Raw genomic sequence first — 13969 nt, 5'->3', positions numbered from 1 at the left:
AATGCTACCGGCAGGACTCGCGATGTTGGCCCTGGGGGACCTGATAGCACTGCAAGTGCTCCGACTCCAAGAAGTAGACGAACACCAACTACAACCAGCCGCACGGAGGAGACGCAGGAGGAGGAGGAGGCCAAGGCAGGGCCAGCAAGGCCCACCAGCACAGCCACTACCACCACGCAGGCAGCCCGCAATTCAACGCCTCCGAGCACATCCGTTCTACCTCACTGATGAGCAGATCCACACCCTCTACCGTCTGGACCGGGACACCATAGCCGCCATTGTGGACATGACACAGGCTGACCTTGTCAGCATGATAGATAGCCCAACCGCCATCCCACCCCTACTGAAGGTGGTGTCTGTACTCCACTTCCTGGCCACAGGCACCTACCAGCACACAGTCGGACAGTTGCATGGCATTTCTCAGCCACTGTTCTCACGGACACTATTGCAAGTGCTCGATGCCCTCCTGCAGCACGCAGACGACTACATCTCTCTACCACGCTCGGAGCAGGAAATAACCAACACAAAAGTGGGATTCCATGCACTTGCCGGCATACCGGGTTGCATTGGTGCCATCGACTGCACCCATGTTGAATTGGTCGTCCCACATGCCATGGAGGCCCAGTACCGCAACCGAAAACAATTTCATTCCCTGAATGTACAGATGGTGTGTGACTCCAACAGGATCATTACACATTGTTGTGCCCGATTCCCTGGATCAACCCATGATTCTATGGTCTTGAGGAACTCTACAATACCACGCTACATGGAGCGACACGCAGGGAACAGATCCTGGCTACTCGGTGAGTCTCATTACATGCATGATGATGTGGGGTATGTGAATTGTCAATGACCTGGCAGGAAGGGGGGGGGGGTGTGCGTACTTATCAATGGCATTCCACATCATACGTTTCTCGTCCACATACAGGTGATGCTGGATATCCACTGAAGAGATGGCTCCTCACACCAGTCCGGAACCCACGGGACCAGCATGAGGAGGACTACAACCATGCCCACTCACGTACCCGTGTAGTCATTGAACAGGCATTCGGCCTACTGAAGACCCGTTTCCGCTGCCTCAGCAGGTCTGGCGGGGCACTCCTGTACCGCCATGAGAAGGTTGCAAAGATGGTGATGGCATGTGTCATGCTCCACAACATGTGCGTACGTAGAAATGTGCCCATGCCCCCTGACGCAGAACTGCAAGCACCTGATGATGGTCATGATGAGGGTGGGGATGTGGCAGCACCTCATGGAGTCTGCGAGGCACCGGAGGGCCGTGACATTCGTCAGCATCTCATTGATGTATGCTTCTAGCACTCACGCCTGGTGGCTGATACATGGACACGGGACTCGTGGCACTGCGTGTGTCTGGGACATGCACAATATGGACTGTACGCCTATGATGGCCTAGTACACAAAGATCAATGTCCACACTTCTCATTGGTTGATCGTGCACTTTTTATGGCATATGTGATATCATGTTGAACACCCTATCGACCCGCCACCCAAGTGAGCCCAACACACCCCCTCCACCCTCCTACCTCCCCCCCGAACACCAGTGTCCAAAGATGCTCATTGTCAGTGGGCTGTCGCTATTGCATGCCCCCTCTGCGGGTATCAGGGGCACCCCTGCCTGTGGAGCGCAGGTTCCTTCCAGATCTACGTTGGGGGCTGCCCTGGACGGAACTTGCAACGGGTGATGTGTCTGCCTGCTCACGTCCATGCATGTCCCTAAGGTTTGCGAGAGCTCAGTGAGCACACGGCGCACTGCGGCAAGTTCGGCACATACGTCTTTGGACGTCGCATGCAGTTCCCCCCTCAGGCTCTCGGTGCTACTCTCCATTTGGACTCTCAGGCTCTCGGTGCTACTCTCAATTTGTGCCCTTAGCGTCTCTGTACCTCTCTCCATTTCTGCCCTAAGTGTCTCTGTTGATGTTTCTATGTCTGCCTTGGTGCCCCCACATTCATCGGCATGGCCCTTGAGGAGTGTGGCCATTTGCTGCTGTTGGACGATTAACTTGTCGAGGGACTGTTGCCTCTGCTGGGCCATGGCCATTTGCGGTGGTGTCACAGAGGGGCTGTTGTCCTCATGTTGCCTTGCCACAGGGCTTGTGGGGGATGGCCAGTCGTCGTCTTGTGGCTGCACCTGCGTGGTATCCTCATGTTGTACGGGATGGGACAGACAGGGGGATTGGGACAGGTCATGGATGGATCTGACCTCGACATCCCCGTCTTCTGTGTCCGAGCATGCTGCCATCAATGGGGTGTCACCTATGGTGCTGCTGCCACCAGAGGCAGTGCCTTCTGTGGCATCCATTGGGGGGACCTGTGGTGGTGGTGTTGTGGCCATGCTGGCTGCTGGGGTGCCTGTTGATGTTCCCTCCTCTGTGCTGCCACCTGATTTGTGCTGCTGCCGTGTCTTGATGCGTGCAGCTGAGGTGGAGGGTCTCTGGCCGTTGGTCTTGGCCCTCTTTGCAGGTGTGCTGGTAGGGGTGTCCTGTAGCTCGTCGTTTGGATCGGACCCTGTGGTGGAGTAAAGGAGGGCGAGGGTTATTGATGGGTCAGTGGGAATTGGAATGGCATTGTATCACATGCATTGGGGTGGTACCTGAGGGTGATTTGGGTCGGGGTCTTGGAGGTGCTTTGATTTGTGTGTGGAGTGAGGGTGCAGTTGTTTGGCAGCCTGCAGTTAGGGTGTGCCTGCTGCACGTGTAGTGCGTGTATTAGGGGTTTTTAATTATTTATGTATTTATTGTGGGTTTTGACGTGCGGTTTCAGGCCGATGTGTGTGGACGTTCTCCTGGACATGTGTTTCTGTTGCACTATGTGGACGCATGGTACTTCACATGGTTGGACTTTGTGGATTTGGCATTGTTTTATCTGGCCCACCTACCTGATTCTTCGGATGTCTGCACTCCTTTCTCCATCCCTCCGACTCCCTCTATGCTCTCCATTCCGATGGTGGAGGCACAGATTTCTTCCCAGGGGGTCAACTTGATGGGTGATTCAGGACCTCCCCCGGTGGCTGTGGCAATGTTGCGGTTGGCAGAGAGTATGCTGCGGACGCGTATCCGCAGGTCGTCCCATCGCTTGCGGCATTGCTGTGGGGTGCGGGGTGCGGTCCCCACCGCACTTACCCGCTGTGCCACCAGAGCCCATATGGCCTTCTTGTTTGCAAGTGCCGTCCTGGTCATTTGCGTGGAGAAGACGACGGCAGCATTCTCCTGGAGGGTCTCTGTTAGCACGGTGAGTTCCTCACGGGAGAAGTGGACCTGCCGCTTGCGGTCGCACGCTTTCTTCGCTACTTTTCCCATTTTTCTTGGTTTCGCTAGGGTGGTTGACGGGTTGGGGTGTGTTTCAGGGTAGTGATTTTAGTGGTTGTGTGGTTTTGGTGTTTTTATAGGTGTACGCCGGGATGTTTCCCGTTCCGGGCCCATGTTTTAACTTCCGTTTCCGTATATTTCCGGGCACCGTACTTTCCGGTAGGCGCACACTGCGGTGACCGCTAAGAGGGGTGGCGGTATTGCACCTAGGGCGCCGTACGGCGGCGGTGTGGGCCGTTTTGGGGTCATTTCCGCCATCGCGGACTTTGCACTTCCGCCGTGGCGTGGTGCTCGTGCCCGATGGGTCGGAATGGGCCGCACTTTGCTCCTTCGTACAATGGCGGAAACGCTATTTACGCTGTGGCGCTCCGGTCAGTCGCTTTCCGCAAGGGTCGTAATGAGGGCCAATGTATGTTACCATTTTAATGTCATAATGAAGACAGTCCTAGAAATCAAATGAATAGGTGCTGCATGTAGGTAATGGAAACATATATCAAATAGACCACAACAGATGAGGACGCATGAAAGGTAAGAGTATAGTGAAAATGAAGGTTAAGTAGGTTGCCCTGACAATGGTCATCGAGTTTGGACTCCAGCTCTAGTTGATTGGATTTGATCAAATTGAAAAGGTTGACGAGGCAAATTATGACGGTACTTACTTCAGCTGGAGCGTTGTAAGTAGTGCCCAGATGAGATGTGTGTGTGTGGCCTATGTGTGCTATGTGTGTGCAGTGCTAGCAGTTGTGTATATTTGCAGTGCAGTGATAAGTAATTGCTTTTGTGTCTCTGTGTGTGTTTTTGTGGATTGTAAGGAGCTGCCTGTGTAGTGATGCAGTGTCAATTTTCCAAAACGGTCATTGGGAATATGCTGACGATTGTTGGCACATTTTGAATGCCTAATAAATATCTGTATGGTGCCTATTGTTACAAAGTTGGGTAGGATCAACAACAGGCAGACAGGACAGGTAAAGCACTGTTTATTATGAATGGGTGACATAAAAAGGCAAACATAAACACAAGATGCTTCTTGAATTCAGCGGTTCTTAGTTTTGGAAGTCCCAATCCAGATGATCTGCTATGAGACCAATTCATAGTCGATCCCAGTCCTGGGGATTGCAGTGTGCCCCAACACGTCTTTCTTGGGTCCAGTCCTCGATGCACCTGGAAGTCCATCTCAGTGACCTCCGGCATGCTAGGCCTTGCAAGTGGTAGAAGCTCAGGCTAATTAAAGACTAGCAAAACTCCAGAGCTTTGACCAGGGGACCCGAGACTGTCCTTCTCTACTCCTTTTTTCACTGGCCACCTTCCTTTCTCAGTGTCCTAGTTCTGTCCCAGAAACTCCAAACGTTAATGATTCACAAGGGTTTGATTCCTATGGGGATAGTTCTCCTATTCGTCCTCGCCCTCCCCCTCCACACTTAAGACGGCCCTCCTGAACGTCCTCGATATCACCTAAAACTTCTCTTCACAGGTGGCCTTTCTACAGAGTCACCGTTTGCACAGGTTTTATTACGGACCACAGAGGACAGTAGAATGGTTATTACTTTTCTGGCGATACATCGTGTTTGGGCGCTGCGCTTTCGGCATCGGTCATTTTGGTGCAACACCATGGGCGTAGTTCCCTTTTAGGCACACCTTGTTGGCCGTGGCCAGCAGGGCGCAGGGAACTGCACACCTGATTAGTGTTTGTTTAAATATGTCAAACGAAGCACTCTAGACTGCAGTGCTTCAGATGCGAAATTTAAGCGAACACTAGCAGCAAAGTACATGGAGCTATACTTTAACTGCACACTCCATGCATAATTCGATAATTCGATTGCTGTGTCTTGGGAAGAAATGTGTGCACGATAAGGGCTGGGAAAACACCAGTTTCCCTTTCTTGCTTGCCACTTCCCTGTCCCTATAAACCCAACCACGTCTTCCTCATTCACAATTCACAACAGTCCTCTTTCTAAGGGGACCTCTCCTATGCCTCCTCTCTTGTCCCCTCTACACTCCTGACTATGCTTCTTGTCTTCCTTTATGCCATTTTCAATCTCTCCTCAGATGATCCTCCAAAACTCATCCTTCATGAACTCTCTCTGTATACTTGTGATTTCCTCCTGCCTTCTCCCACCACCCTCTCTGATGATTTGACTTCCCATTGAATATCCTCTAACCTCTTTTCTAATCCTCTAACCTCTTTTCTAATCTCAAGGCCTCCTTTGGCACAACTCCTTCAAACTCCGCATTGGTGTTCTCTGCACGTCCTTTCTACCAACTCATACGAACATCCTGAAACTTCCTTTCAACCTCCTCTTCAGTGTCTTGACAACTTTCCATTCAATACTACCCCCATTACTTTCCTTTTCTACCTGCAGTCTCCTCTCACTATAATCCTTATTCCTCTGTTTTCCACTCTGCACAGAACCACCTTATTGCATCTCTCCTCCTGCTCAATTCTCCATCTTGTGCTGTTTTGATATCTCTCTCACTAATTCCAAATGCTGTCCTTATGGGTAATGTGCCTGGGGATTTCTTTTCATACTCGCTCCTCTCTCTGGGCTTTGACATCTGGGAGTAATTTCACTTGTGCTGTGATTGGGTTTGGGTTGGGATTGGTTTGGGATTGGTGTATCATTTCCTCCTGCATTAGTACACCTGACCCAAATAATGGGCAGTGGGAATGTGCGGTACCACATACCAGTTGACTTGATGCTAGTGCCACATCTTAGAACGCATGGTTCCAAAGTGGCTGGATGCACCACTTGAGTAGGAGGCTGATGGATAGTGAACATTGCACCGCACACTCTGTAGAGGACCGCAAACCCATTCATCGCCATTGTTGGTTCTCTGCTCATTTCTTGGCCACCGGGTTGGTTTATAAAGATACTATGATCGACTGTTGTGACCGAACACTACTTCATTTTACAATGTAGGCCATCCTTTGAAGGTTGAGGCATAGCATGGGCATGCTTATAGTGACAGTCCCCTACCACCGAGCTGGGGCATGGTTGATTGAACCAGGGAAACCTTCATTTACCGCATGAAGGTCCATCATCACACTGTCGGTGGTGGCACCCAGCACCTGTGACCACCCTACGCAATATCAGCATATAGCGGCAGTCGACTGTCACGTTAAGTTCAAAATTATTGGTTGTTCATTTTTTACCCTGTTTATTATATACTTGATACTGGTTTTCTGATATATCTTTCAATAGGATAGTTCTGATAGCTTTTGTTTTCCTGATGTTTAACATTGGCTGCAGTGATTCATCTCTTTCTGATTCTTGAGGCCATTGTTGCTGTCTGTGGTCAGATCAGCTCTGTTTATGAGTGACAGAGTCGCTTGCTCCTGCTACTCAACGCCCTAGATGTTGGTATTTGTATGTGCTCAGTATAACGAACTGCACGGCGAATTAACAGTTTTGAATTGGAAATACGTGCATGGAGGTGGCCATGAGAGCTACGCCCTTTTTGTCGTTTCTGTTCACTTCCCAAGTGGAAAGGAAGGCGTATCCATGCAGAAGGAAGACAATTTAACTGTAATGAACCAATACAGCCAACTGATACACATTTTCCCATGCATATAAACAGAGTTGGTCATTTCCCATATTCGTAATCTTCTTGGTTCTCCAACAAAAAAAGTGCTTAATGTTGGACGAGAGGTTTGTTTTCTTTGATCTGCAGAGGTTTGTTTAGTACATGGTAAAACAGTTGTTGTTGGTTCTTTTTGTATCTTGGATTCTGCTCCTTTCAGGCAAAATTCCTGTTACAATTCGCAAACATCTGCGGAGAAAAATCAAATCGGTAGGGAAAATTGCAAATTGTATGCGACCAGTGTTAAAAAACAGACCTTTCTCTACTTAATTGACTAACGAGCAAACAGAATATTGTACAAGGAATACATTTCATGCATGTTCTAAATGTTTGCTTATTTGGAAAGTGAAGTGATTAAATTGACTGCCCTAAACAAGTTCAATTTAAAATCCATTTAGGTAATTCAATGCATGAGGACCCCAGCAGGGGCCCATAGCCAATCAGAATGCAAGGTTTGTTCACTGATCCAAGTTTGCAGTCTGTTGCACTATGCTTGACAGTGTGAACGCAACTCCCAACTTGCTTGCTTGCACAGTTACTGCTTCTTTCAGACCATTAGAAACCACGATGATAAGATTGAGGGATAGAAACTGGCCACCAACACTGAAAATACACATCCTCTCACAGGAGCAGTTCGCTAAGGAAGTTTATTGTTCTTCCCTTCATATAGGCCAGTAGCACCTGTGTCTTATAATCGTGGGTGCTTATGGCAACCTGCACCATGGCGCCAGGCCAACTCTGATGGTAACAGCACTGCCACCTGCATTAAGGGGCATCCGCTTCACTCCGGCACTTAACTTGGGCGACAGAACGTTAACAGAAGGACTGGCTTTTTCTCAAGGTGAATATTAACTCAAAAGTGGGATGGAGAAACATTGTGGGTTTAAAATAAATGTGTTTTGGGTAGATGTTAAATGCTAGTAGAACTCTGTTAAGAAGCAGCCACAAGTCAGGCTAATTTATTTCAGTCTGGCCATCATTTGCAGGCTCATCATTTGCAGGCATATAGTCTAATAGGACATCCCGGCATCTAAAAATTCTTGTTCCTACTCAATCCTCTCAGCTTTTTTTTATGAGGTCTGCCCACACATTTTCTTATGATAGTTCTGTGTTTTGTCCCATGCCCCTATGTAAAATCTGGATAAACATTAGGCAGATGTTTGGGTTATCTTGTGTACAATGGCTGTTAATAAAGCAATAGAACCTGAAGGGGTGGGGGGGGCATTACCGGTCTGGTAATGCCTCTGGGTGTCAGTTACAAGTCAGAATAAAGCAAAGGCTTTAACATAAGCTCAAGGCATTACCAGACCGGTAATGCTGGTAATGCCCATCTCCGATGGTTCTATTGCTATTGGTACACCAGCACATTGTACCTATTTGGGAAATGGCAAAGAAACAGATATGCAACTGGAGAAAAAGAAAATGGCTGCCATGGATCAGAGAGAAGGGACTACAAATAGTCCCCTTTTCCTTTCCATGGTGGCTATGTAACGATTTGTTGGATGACCACCCTCATCATGGGGAGTCCCTTCCCTCCCCAATCAAAGTGTCGCTCAACAAGCCGCCTCAAAGATTCCTATTTGGGTCGATTCCTGACCTGTATAATGCCACCAAGCTCCCTCTCCTTGCACCACCAATGAGCCAGGAACTAGGCCAGTATATAAAAGATCATATATATTTATTTAAATGTTAGGATTTTATAAAAATTACACTGAAAATACCACAAGTCACTAACCTCATGGCACAACACAATGACTTCAACACAGAGGTAACTTTCGTGTGATAATGAACTAGCAGGCATTTTCAATTGCAATAAACCCAGGATTGCTTTTAAATCAAATCACACATTGCATTTCCAGTGCTTTACATATGGGGTTTCTTTGCACATGAACACACAGGACATTTGGAAAAACACACAGTCCATTGGTATGCCACTTGTATGTAGCACCCTTGTTCCTTCTTTAGCCCAAAGCAGTATCAAAACGTTCTGCTATGAGGGTCACTTAATCACTCCCAGGAGAGAGTGTATATCCCTTAACTGGTGAATCACGCTTGACTTAATTTACTTGTCAAAATACGCTTTTCTCCCAGCACCAAAACCAGGCATCAGCTATGTGACAACCTTGCGTTTAAAGGCAAAGATTAGTGAACGCAAATATTTTGGTAATTTCATTTGGGATAAAAACAACTTTTTATTTTGAAAGGCAGGGTTCGGGACCATGGATAGGATAGGGATTTTCATTTTGGGAACAATAGCACATTGAAATGGACGTCAGGGTTATGGGAAATGGAATTAATGTGAACATTTGTTTTGAGACAAATAACATTCAAATGAAAGCAGGGTTTTAGGATTTTCGTTTTTGCGAACAAGAGCACTGTTCTTCTGACAAGAAGTCTGGGGTTACTATGACGTCATAGGCTATAGTGATTAATGTACACTGGGAATGAGATTTGTTAATTTTGAATTTTAACAAGAATTATCCTGCAATCTTTTCCATATGGGAATTCATTATTGATGATATAAGATATATGATTGGTTATTTATAACATGCTTAATACCAAGAGGTTTCTAAGCGCGGACCCGGGGATTGAACCTGTGTTGTCCGTGTTGTCTTGGTTCCAAGGCAAGCATGTTGCCCCTGAGCTATCCTCGCGAGACGTTGTAATCAAATGTGCTAGGGGTCTATATAGTTTTGCCCCTCCACCCACAGTTCAGGGAAAGGTTTAAGACAAGTAGTTTATCCCCACACATAGGAACTGGTAGGAGTCAGGTCACACCTCGGGCAAGGATAGCTCAGCTATTCACAGCAGGGCCCAGTCAGGTTTTAGGCTGTCTCCTTCAGATGGTAATCCCAGCCATCCAAGTGAAAACCTCCAGAAAAAGAGTTTGGAAAATTCCAGCAAGTCTACAAGTCCCCAGCGTCATAGGGTACTGACCTATTATAGGGTCTATGGCACCATCCACATTCGGAATATCATGGTTGCTTAGCTTACCATAAATGGCAAATTTCAAGGGTTTTTCGGTTTTACTTGGAACCATAACGTCCCTTTAACAAAGTTGTTTCACTGAATTTCATTAGTTTTTAGCAGCGCAATTTAACATAACGTCCCTTTAACAAAGTTTTTTCATTGAATTTCATAGGTTTTTATTAGTGCAACTTAACCATAACGTCCCTGTAACACATTTTTTTTTACTGAATTTCATAGGTTTTTATTAGTGCAACGTCACCATAACATCCTTTTCAATAGATGAAGACCACTAGCATCTTAGGTCCTCAAAGTGGGAACCCCGGGTGGTAAAAAAAAGATTTTTCTGACCAAACCGGGACGCCTGCAGCGTCCCGGTGTAGGAGGAAAAATCTTTTACCAAGATGGCCACCATGGAAAGGGAAGGTGGGGTGTATAAAGAGAACACAACAGGGCATGAGCGGGGGGTGGGAGGGAAGAGGGCACACACAGGGCATGACCAGGGGGTGGGGGAACAGGGAAAACACGGGGCATGAGCAGGGGGTGGGGGGAACAGGGCAGACATGGGGCATGAGCGGGGGGTGGGGGAGGACAGGAGGGAGACACGGGGCATGAGCAGGGGGTGGGGGGAACAAGGGGGAGTCACGGGGCATGACCGGGGGGTATGGGGCGAACAGGGGGGAGACACAGGGCATGAGTGGGGGTGGGGGAAGAAGAGGGAGACACAGGGCATGAGCGGGGGGTGGGGGCAACACGAGGGAGACACGGGGCATGAGCGGGGGGTGGGGGAAAAGGGGAGACACGGGGCATGTGCGGGAGGTGGGGGGAACAGGGGAGACACGGGGCATGAACGGCGGGTGGAGGAAATAAGAGGTAGACACAGGGCATGAGCGGGGGGTGGGGGAACAAGAGGTAGATGCGGGGCATGAGCGGGGGGTGGGGGGGACAGGGACAGGAGGGAGACACGGGGCATGAAAGGGGGTGGGGGAACAGAGGAGACACAGGGCATGAGCAGGGGGTGGGGGGAACAGGGGAGACACGGTGCATGAGTGGGGAGTGTGGCTAACATGAGGGAGACACGGGGCATGAGCAGGGGGTGGGGGGAACAGGGCAGACATGGGGAATGAGCGGGGGGCGGGGGCAACAGGAGGGAGACACGGGGCATGACCGAGGGGGGACAGGGGAGACACGGTGCATGAGCGGGGGCTGGGGGGAACAAGAGGGAGACACGGAGCATGAGCGGGGTTTGGGGGTAACAGGGCAGACACTGGGCATGAGCGGGGGGTGGGGGCAACACGAGGGAGACATGGGGCATGAGCAGGGGGTGGAGGGAACAGGGCAGACATGGGGCATGAGAGGGGGTGGGGGGAGGAGGGAGACACGGAGCATAAGCAGTGGGTAGGGGGGAAGAAGAGGGAGACACGGGGCATGAGCGGGAAGTGGGGGGGAACAGGGGAGACACGGGGTATGAGTGGGGGCTGGGGGGGACAGGAGGGAGACACAGGGCATGAGCCGGGGTGGCGGAACAGGGGAGACACGGGGCATGAGCGGGGGGTGGGGCAACATGAGGGAGACACGGGACATGAGCAGGGGGTGGGGGGAACAGGGTAGGCACGGGGCATGAGCGGGGGTGGGGGGACAAGAGGGAGACATAGGGTATGTGCAGGGGGTGGGGGGGACAGGAGGGAGACACGGGGCATGAGCGGGGGTGGGGGGAAGAAGAGGGAGACACAGGGCATGAGCGCGGGTGGGGGCAACACGAGGGAGACATGGGGCATGTGCGGGTTTGGGGGGAACAGGGGAGACACGGGGCATGTGCAGGGGGTGGGGGAACAGGGCAGACACGGGGCATGAGCGGGGGGTGGGGGGAACAAGAGGTAGACACGGGGCATGTGCGGGGGGTGGGGAGGACAGGAGGGAGACATGGGGCATGAGAAGGGGGTGGTGGGAAGAAGAGGGAGACACGGGGCATGAGCGAGGGGTGGGAGGAACCGAAGATACACAGGGCATGAGCAGGGGGTGGGGGGAACAGGGGAGACACTGGGCATGAGCGGGGGGTGGGGGCAACAGGAGGGAGACACGGGGCATGACCGGGGGGGACAGGGAGACACAGTGCATGAGCGGGGGGTGGGGGGAACAAGAGAGAGACACAGGCATGAGCCGGGGGGTGGGGGCAACACGAGGGAGACACAGGGAATGAGCGGGGGGTGGGGGGAAAAGGGGAGACACGGGGCATGTGTGGGGGGTGGGGGGAAAAGGGGAGACACGGGGCATGAGCAGGGGGTGGGGGAACAAGAGGTAGACACGGGGCATGAGCGGGGGGTGGGTGGGACAGGAGGGTGACACGGGGCATGAAAGGGGGTGGGGGGAACAGAGGAGACACAGGGCATGAGCAGGGGTGGGGGGAACAGGGGAGACACGGTGCATGAGCGGGGGGTGCGGGTTACACGAGGGAGACACGGGGCATGAGCAGGGGGTGGGGGGAACAGGGCAGACACGGGGCATGAGCGGGGGGGACAGGGGAGACACGGTGCATGAGCGGGGGGTGGGGCGAACAAGAGGGAGACATGGAGCATGAGCGAGGGGTGGGGGTAACAGGGCAGACATGGGGCATGAGCAGGGGGTGGGGGCAACACGAGGGAGACATGGGGCATGAGCAGGGGGTGGGGGAACAGGGCAGACACGGGGCATGAGAGGGGTGGGGGCAACAGGAGGGAGACACGGGGCATGACGGGCGGATGGGGGAGCAGTGGAGACACGGGGCATGAGCGGGGGGTGGGGGGAAACAGGGGAGACACGGGGCATGAGCAGAGGGTCGGGGGATCTTGAGGGAGACGTGGGGCATGAGCGGGGGGTGGGGGGACAAGAGGGAGACACAGGGCATGTGCAGGGGGTGGGGGGAAGAAGAGGGAGACACGGGGCATGAGCTGAGGGTGGGGGGAACAGAGGAGACACAGGGCATGAGTGGGGGGTTGGGGGGTGGGGCGAACAGGGGAGACATGGGGCATGAGCAGGGGGTGGGGGCAACATGAGGGAGACACGGGGCATGAGCGGGGGTGGAGGGGACAGGAGGGAGACACGGGGCATGAGCAGGGGGTGGGGGAAGAAGAGGGAGACATGGGGCATGAGCGGGGGGTGGGGGAACAGGGGGCAGACAAGGGGCATGACTGGGGGTGTGGGGGCGAACAGGTGGGAGACACGGGGCATGAGCGGGGGTGGGGGAATCGTGAGGGAGACACGGCGTATGAGCGGGGGGACAGGAGGGAGACACGGGGCATGAGCGGGGGTGGGGGGAAGAAGAGGGAGACAAAGGGCATGAGCGGGGGTGGGGGCAACATGAGGGAGACACGGGGCATGAGCGGGGGTGGGGGAAACAGGGTTGATACGGGGCATGTGCAGGGGGTGGGGGGAACAGGGGAGACACGGGGCATGTGCAGGGAGTGGGGGAACAGGGCAGTCACGGGGCATGAGCGGGCGGTGGGGGGAACAAGAGGTAGACACGGGGCATGAGCGGGGGGTGAGGGGACAGGAGGGAGACACGGGGCATGAGAAGGGGGTAGAGGGGAAGAAGAGGGAGACACGGGGCATGAGCGGGGTTTGGGGGGAACAGAAGAGACACAGGGCATGAACAGGGGGTGGGGGGAACAGGGGAGACACGGTGCATGAGCAGGGGTGGGGGGAACACGAGGGACACACGGGGCATGAGCGGGGGGTGGGGGGAAAAGGGCAGACACAGGGCATGAGCGGGGGGTGGGGGGGAACAAGAGGTAGACACGGGGCATGAGCAGGGGGTGGGGGGAACAAGAGGTAGACACGGGGCATGAGCGGGTGGTGGGGGGAAGAAGAGGGAGACACAGGGCATGAGCGGGGGATGGGGGAACAGAGTAGACACAGGGCATGAGCGGAGGGTGGGGGGGTGGGGCAAACAGGGGAGACACGGGGCATGAGCGGGGGGTGGGAGCAACACGAGGGAGACACGGGGCATGAGCGGGGTGGAGGGGACAGGAGGGAGACATGGGGCATGAGCAGGGGGTGGGGGGAAGAAGTGGGAGACACGGGGCATGAGCGGGGGGTGGGGGGAACAGGGTGGAGACAAG

This window comes from Ambystoma mexicanum, chromosome 10, assembly GCF_040938575.1.
Source record: "Ambystoma mexicanum isolate Mex_15411 chromosome 10, UKY_AmexF1_1, whole genome shotgun sequence".
Lineage (NCBI taxonomy): Eukaryota > Metazoa > Chordata > Amphibia > Caudata > Ambystomatidae > Ambystoma > Ambystoma mexicanum.
The sequence above is the reverse complement of the archived record's forward strand: the minus strand, read 5'-3'. Positions refer to the sequence as shown.